This window comes from Budorcas taxicolor, chromosome 24 (assembly GCF_023091745.1).
Source record: "Budorcas taxicolor isolate Tak-1 chromosome 24, Takin1.1, whole genome shotgun sequence".
NCBI classification, from domain to species: Eukaryota; Metazoa; Chordata; class Mammalia; order Artiodactyla; family Bovidae; genus Budorcas; species Budorcas taxicolor.
Window position 1 is genome coordinate 29,641,684 of NC_068933.1, and position 8,222 is coordinate 29,649,905.

An 8,222-nucleotide genomic window follows, 5' to 3' on the forward strand; every position below is an offset into this window, starting at 1 on the left:
GACTGAAGGCAAATGCCTCCTGTCTTCTCCCCGACCCTCTTACAGCTTTCTCTTTCTGCAAGCACAGTTGAGACCCCTACCACCTCAGGAAGCTTTCAGGAATAAGATTTGTATCTGATTCATTTCTGAATACCTCACAGGGATTGACACAAATTGAAAGCTTAATAATTATTTTGAGATGCCTCAAGCCCACATCAGACACACTGCCTGAAATGAGAGTCAGCAATCAGATTCAGAACGTAGATGTGTCTCAAGAGAAAACGTGAGTTTGAATGACAGGTCTAGGATATATGTGAAATTCACGTGGAATTATATATCTTGACCCTCACTGTGTGAATGCATTTTTTTCCCCAAGGAGCAAAGTTAGAGATTTCTATATTAAAATATTTGCTGAAGTATCAAAATGTATAGAGCAGTGTTTTTTCCCCCTTGTTCTTCATGATGCATCCATAATGTCTTACAAATTTTATTCTATAGATTATTAGTAACAGCTGAGGGTCTTCACTACAGTGGGCATCTAAGGATTATCAGCTGGATGAAGAAAGACACAGATAAAAGATAGATGATGTTACACATGACCTTCCAGGTATGTGTTGAACGCCAAGTCTTTCCTTCCACATTTACAAATGTCACAAAATTTTACTGGCTCTTGATTAGATGCAGGATAAGCGATGGTGAATAAGCCCTAAAGACCTCCTATTCTATTGAAGACAAATAGAAGAATAACAGTATATGATGGGGTATAATACATTTCATATGAACCATCGAAACAAATTACTGAGGGGTCAGAGATAGGAGAAATCATGTCTGTTTGGATGAATCACATAAAAGATGATAAGGGTGGCTTTTGAGAAAGACCTTGATACAAAGAAGAATTTGATGGCAAAGTGATTAGACACAGAGAACAATTAACAAAGGGACCAGCAACAGAGAATTTAAGCACAGAGTAAAAGAGACATGTCATTTTGTTGAATATACCTGGATCTGTAGTTTCTCCTCAGCTTTATTCAGATGGTATTTTCTTTAATTGACTCAACAGCAGTGAGACTGTGTGAGAGATGTTGGGGTGTGTGTGTGCATGTGTGTGTGCATGTGCACATGTGTCTATGCGTGATCCTGAGTGTGGTATGTATTAGCTGAACTGCAGTGCCTTTTTTTCTTTTAATTTATTTACTTTAATTGGAGGCTAATTACTTTACAATATTGTAATTGCTTTTGCCATACCTTGACATGAATCAGCAATGGGTATACATGTGCCCCCATCCTGAACCCCCCTCTTATATCCCTCCCCATCCCATCCATCAGGGTCATCCCAGTGTACCGGCCTTGAGCACCCTGTCTCATGCATCAAACCTGGACTGGCGATCTATTTCACGTATGGTAATATACATGTTTCAATGCTATTCTCTCAAATCATCCCACCCTTGACTTCTCCCAAGAGTCCAAAAGTCTGTTTTTGCATCTGTGTCTCTTTTGCTGTCTCCTATATAGGGTCATTGTTACTATCTTTCTAAATTCCATATATATGTCTTAATATGCTGTATTGGTCTAGTGGTTTCCCCCAATTTCTTCAATTTAAGTCTGAATTTCACAATGAGGAGTTCATGGTGTGAGGCACAGTCAGCTTCCGGTCTTGTTTTTGCTGACTGTATAGAGCTTCTCCATCTTTGGCTGCAAAGAATGTAATCAATCTGATTTCAGTGTTGACCATCTGGTAATGTCCATGTGTAGAGTCTTCTCTTGTGTTGTTGGAAGAGGGTGTTTGCTATGACCAGTGTGTTCTCTTGGCAAAACTCTATTAGCCTTTGCTCTGAGTGAAGAGGAACTAAAAATCCTCTTGATGAAAGTGAAAGGGGAGAGTGAAAAAGCTGGCCTAAAGCTCACCATTCAGAAAACGAAGATCATGGCATCCGGTCCCATCACTTCACGGGAAATAGATGGGAAAACAGTGGAAACAGCATCAGACTTTATTTTGGGGGGCTCCAAAATAACTGCAGATGGTGATTGCAACCATGAAATTAAAAGACACTTACTCCTTGGAAGAAAAGTTATGACCAACTTAGATAGCATATTGAAAAGCAGAGACATTACATTGTCGACTAAGGTCCGTCTAGTCAAGGCTATGGTTTTTCCACTGGTCATGTATGGATGTGAGAGTTGGACTGTGAAGAAGGCTGAGCGCCAAAGAATTGATGCTTTTGAACTGTGGTATTGGAGAAGACTCTTCAGAATCTCTTGGACTGCAAGGATATCCAACCAGTCCATTCTGAAGGAGATCAGCCCTGGGATTTCTTTGGAAGAAATGATGCTAAAGCTGAAACTCCAGTACTTTGGGCACCTCATGCGAAGAGTTGACTCATTGGAAAAGACTCTGATGCTGGGAGGGATTGGGGGCAGGAGGAGAAGGGGATGACAGAGGATGAGATGTCTGGATGGCATCACTGACTCGATGGACTTGAGTCTGAGTGAACTCTGGGACTTGGTGATGGACAGGGAGGCCTGGCATGCTGCGATTCATGGGGTTGCAAAGAGTTGGACACGACTGAGCGACTGACCTGAACTGCTTCATTCCATACTCCAAGGCCAAATTTGCCTGTTACTCCAGGTGTTTCTTGACTTCCAATTTTGCATTCCAGTCCCCTATAATGAAAAGGACATCTTTTGTGGGTGTTAGTTCTAAAAGGTCTTGTAGGTCTTCATAGAACCATTCAACTTCAGCTTCTTCAGTGTTACTGGTTGGGGCATAGACTTGGATTACTGATATTGAATGGTTTGCCTTGGAAACGAACAGAGATCTGTTTTTTTGAAACGACGATTCTGTTGTTTTTGAGATTGCATTCAAGTACTGCATTTTGGATTCTTTTGTTGACCATGGTGGCTATTCCATTTTTTCTAAGGGATTCCTGCCTGCAGTAGTAGATATAGTGGTCATCTGAGTTAAATTCACCCATTCCAGTCCATTTTAGTTCGCTGATTCCCAGAATGTCGACATTCACTCTTGCCATCCCCTGTTTGATCACTTCCAATTTGCCTTGATTCATGGACCTAATATTCCAGGTTCCTATGCAATATTGCTCTTTACAGCATCGGACCTTGCTACTATCACCAGTCACATCCACAACTGGGTATTGTTTTTGCTTTGGCTCCATCCCTTCATTCTTTCTGGAGTAATTTCTCCATGATCTCCAGTAGCATATTGGGGACTTACTAACCTGGGGAGTTCCTTTTTCAGTATCCTATCATTTTACCTTTTCATACTATTCATGGGGTTCTCAAGGCAAGAATACTTAAGTGGTTTGCCATTCCCTTTTCCAGTGGACCACATTCTGTCAAACCTCTCCACCATGACCCGTCTGTCTTGGGTGGCCCCACACGGCATGGCTTAGTTTCATTGAATTAAACAAGGCTGTGGTCCTAGTGTGATTAGATTGACTAGTTTTCTGTGATTATGGTTTCAGTGTGTCTGCCCTCTGATGCCCTCTCGTACCACCTAGCATCTTACTTGGGTTTCTCTTACATTGGACTTGGGGTATTTCTTCAGGGTTGCTCCACCAAAGCGCAGCTGCTGCTCCTTACATTGGACGAGGGGTATCTCCTCACCGCCACCACTCCTGACCTTGATCGTGGAGTAGCTTGTGGAGTAGCTCCTCTCGGCCCTCCTGCACCCACACAGCCACCACTCTTGGACGTGAGGTTGCTCCTCTTGGCCACCGCCCCTGGCCTCGGGCATTGGGTAGCTCCTCCCAGCTGCTACCCCTGACCTTGGATGTGGGTAGCTCTTCACTGCCGCTCCTGCGCCATCGCACCTTGGCACTCTTGGCCACTGCCCTTGACCTCGGACGTGTGGTATGACCTAAATCGAATCCCTTATGATTATACAGTGGAAGTGAGAAATAGACTTAAGGGACTAGATCTGATAGAGTGCCTGATGAACTATGGAATAAGGTTCATGACATTGTACAGGAGACAGGAATCAAGACCATCCTAATGGAAAAGAAATGCAAAAAAGCAACATGGCTGTCTGGGGAGGCCTTACAAATAGCTGTGAAAAGAAGAGAGGTGAAAAACAAAGTAGAAAAGGAAAGATATAAGCATCTGAATGCAGAGTTCCAAAGAATAGCAAGAAGCAATAAGAAAGCCTTCTTCAGCGATCAATGCAAAGAAATAGAGAAAAACAACAGAATAGGAAGACTAGAGATCTCTTCAAGAAAATTAGAGATACCAAGGGAACATTTCATGCAACGATGGGCTCGATAAAGGACAGAAATGGTATGGACCTAAAAGAAGCAGAAGATATTAAGAAGAGGTGGCAAGAATACACTAAAGAACTGTACAAAAAGAGCTTCATGACCCAGATAATCACGATGGTGTGATCACTCACCTAGAGCCAGACATCCTGGAATGTGAAGTCAAGTGGGCCTTAGAAAGCATCACTATGAACAAAGCTAGTGGAGGTGATGGAATTCCAGTGGAGCTATTTCAAATCCTGAAAGATGATGCTGTCAAAGTACTGCACTCAATATGTTAGCAACTTTGGAAAACTCAGCAGTGGCCACAGGACTGGAAAAGGTCAGTTTTCATTCCAATCCCAAAGAAAGGCAATACCAGAGAATGCTCAAACTATCACACAATTGCACTCATCTCACAAGCTAGTAAAGTTATACTCAAAATTCTCCAAGCCAGGCTTCAGCAGTACGCGAACCATGAACTCCCTGATGTTCAAGCTGGTTTTAGAAAAGGCATAGGAACCAGAGATCAAATTGCCAACATCCCCTGGATCATGGAAAAAGCAAGAGAGTTCCAGAAAAACATCTATTTCTGCTTTATTGACTGCACCAAAGCCTTTGACTGGGTGGATCACAATGAACTGTGGAAAATTCTGAGAGAGATGGCAATATAGAGCACCTGACCTGCCTCTTGAGAACCCTATATGCAGATCAGGAAGCAACAGTTAGAACACGACATGTAACAACAGACTGGTTCCAAATAGGAGAAGGGGTACATCAAGGCTGTATACTGTCACCCTGCTTATTTAACTTATATGCAGAGTACATCATGAGAAACGCTGGGCTGGAAGAAGCACAAGCTGGAATCAAGCGACTGAACGACTGAACTGAACTGATACACAGTGAGGACAATAAGAAAAGTACCAATACAGCATCAGTTCAGTTCAGTAGCTGAGTCATATCTGACTCTTTGCAACCCCATGAATCGCAGCACACCAGGCCTCCCTGTCCATCACCAACTCCTGGAGTTCACTCAGACTCACATCCATCGAGTCAGTGATGCCATCCAGCCATCTCATCCTCTGTCATCCCCTTCTCCTCCTGCCCCCAATCTCTCCCAGCATCAGAGTCTTTTCCAATGAGTCAACTCTTTGCATGAGGTGCCCAAAGTACTGGAGTTTCAGCTTTAGCATCATTTCTTCCAAAGAAATCCCAGGGCTGATCTCCTTCAGAATGGACTGGTTGGATCTCCTTGCAGTCCAAGGGAATCTCAAGAGTCGTCTCCAACACCACAGTTTAAAAGCATCAATTCTTCAGTGCTCAGCCTTCTTCACAGTCCAACTCTCACATCCATACATGACCACAGGAAAAATCATAGCCTTGACTAGACGGACCTTAGTCGGCAAAGTATGTCTCTGCGTTTGAATATATTATCTAGGTTGGTCATAACTTTCCTTCCAAGGAGTAAGCGTCTTTTAATTTCATAGCTGCAATTACCATCTGCAGTGATTTTGGAGCCCCCCAAAATAAAGTTTGACACTGTTTCCACTGTTTCCCCATCTATTTCCCATGAAGTGATGGGACCAGATGCCATGATCTTCATTTATGAATGTTGAGCTTTAAGCCAACTTTTTCCCTCTCCACTTTCACTTTCATCAAGAGGCTTTTTAGTTTCTCTTCACTTTCTGCCATAAGGGTGGTCTTATCTGCATATCTGAGGTGATTGATATTTCTTCCGGCAGTCTTGATTCCAGCTTGTGCTTCTTCCAGCCCAGCATTTCTCTATGATGTACTCTGCATAGAAGTTAATAAGCAGGATGACAATATACAGCCTTGACGTACTTCTTCTCCTATTTGGAACCAGCCTGTTGTTCCATGTCCAGTTCTAATGGTTGCTTCTTGACCTGCATACAGATTTCACAGGAGGCAGGTCAAGTGGTCTGGTATTCCCATCTCTTTCAGAATTTTCCACAGTTTAATGGGATCCACACAGTCAAAGGCTTTGACATAGTTATAGTTAATAAAGCAGAAATAGATGTTTTTCTGGAACTCTCTTGCTTTTTCCATGATCCAGGGGATGTTGGCAATTTGATCTCTGGTTCCTCTACCTTTTTAAAAACCAGCTTGAACATCTGGAAGTTCACGGTTCATGTATTGCTGAAGCCTGGCTTGGAGAATTTTGAGCATTACTTTACTAGCATGTGCGATGAGTGCAATTGTGTGATAGTTTGAGCATTCTCTGGCATTGCCTTTCTTTGGGATTGGAATGAAAACTGACCTTTTCCAGTCCTGTGGCCACTGCTGAGTTTTCCAAAGTTGCTAACATATTGAGTGCAGTACTTTGACAGCATCATCTTTCAGGATTTGAAATAGCTCCACTGGAATTCCATCACCTCCACTAGCTTTGTTCATAGTGATGCTTTCTAAGGCCCACTTGACTTCACATTCCAGGATGTCTGGCTCTAGGTGAGTGATCACACCATCGTGATTATCTGGGTCATGAAGCTCTTTTTGTACAGTTCTTTAGTGTATTCTTGCCACCTCTTCTTAATATCTTCTGCTTCTTTTAGGTCCATACCATTTCTGTCCTTTATCGAGCCCATCGTTGCATGAAATGTTCCCTTGGTATCTCTAATTTTCTTGAAGAGATCTCTAGTCTTCCTATTCTGTTGTTTTTCTCTATTTCTTTGCATTGATCGCTGAAGAAGGCTTTCTTATTGCTTCTTGCTATTCTTTGGAACTCTGCATTCAGATGCTTATATCTTTCCTTTTCTACTTTGTTTTTCACCTCTCTTCTTTTCACAGCTATTTGTAAGGCCTCCCCAGACAGCCATGTTGCTTTTTTGCATTTCTTTTCCATTAGGATGGTCTTGATTCCTGTCTCCGGTACAATGTCATGAACCTCATTCCATAGTTCATCAGGCACTCTATCAGATCTAGTCCCTTAAGTCTATTTCTCACTTCCACTGTATAATCATAAGGGATTTGATTTAGGTCACACCTGAATGGTCTTGCGGTTTTCCCTACTTTCTTCAATTTAATTCTGAATTCGGTAGTAAGGAGTTCATGATCTGAGCCACAGGCAGCTCCTGGTCTTTTTTTTTGTTGACTGTATAGAGCTTCTCCATCTTTGGCTGCAAAGAATATAATCAGTCTGATTTCGGTGTTGACCATCTAGTGATGTCCATGTGTAGAGTCTTCTCTTGTGTTGTTGGAAGAGGATGTTTGCTATGACCAGTGTGTTCTCTTGGCAAAACTCTATTAGTCTTTGCCCTGCTTCATTCCGTATTCCAAGGCCAAATTTGCCTGTTACTCCAGGTGTTTCTTGACTTCCTACTTTTGCATTCCAGTCCCCTATAATGAAAAGGACATCTTTTGTGGGTGTTAGTTCTAAAAGGTCTTGTAGGTCTTCATAGAACTGTTCAGCTTCTTCAGTGTTACTGTTTGGGGCATAGACTTGGATTACGGTGATATTGAATAGTTTGCCTTGGAAACGAACAGAAATCATTCTGTCGTTTTTGAGATTGCATCCAAGTACTGCATATCGGAATCTTTTGTTGACCATGATGGCTACTCCATTTCTTCTGAGGGATTCGTGCCTGCAGTAGTAGATATAATGGTCATCTGAGTTAAATTCACCCATTCCCATCCATTCTAGTTCACTGATTCCTAGAATGTCGACGTTCACTCTTGCCATCCTCTGTTTGATCACTTCCAATTTGCCTTGATTCATGGACCTAACATTCCAGGTTCCTATGCAATATTGTTCTTTACAGCATCGGACCTTGCTTCTATCTCCAGTCACATCCACAACTGGGTATTGTTTTTGCTTTGGCTCCATCCCTTCATTCTTTCTGGAGTTATTTCTCCACTGATCTCCAGTAGCGTGTTGGGCACCTACTGACCTGGGGAGTTCCTCTTTCAGTATCCTATCATTTTGCCTTTTCATACTGTTCATGGCGTTCTCAAGGCAAGAATACTAAAGTGGTTTGCCAT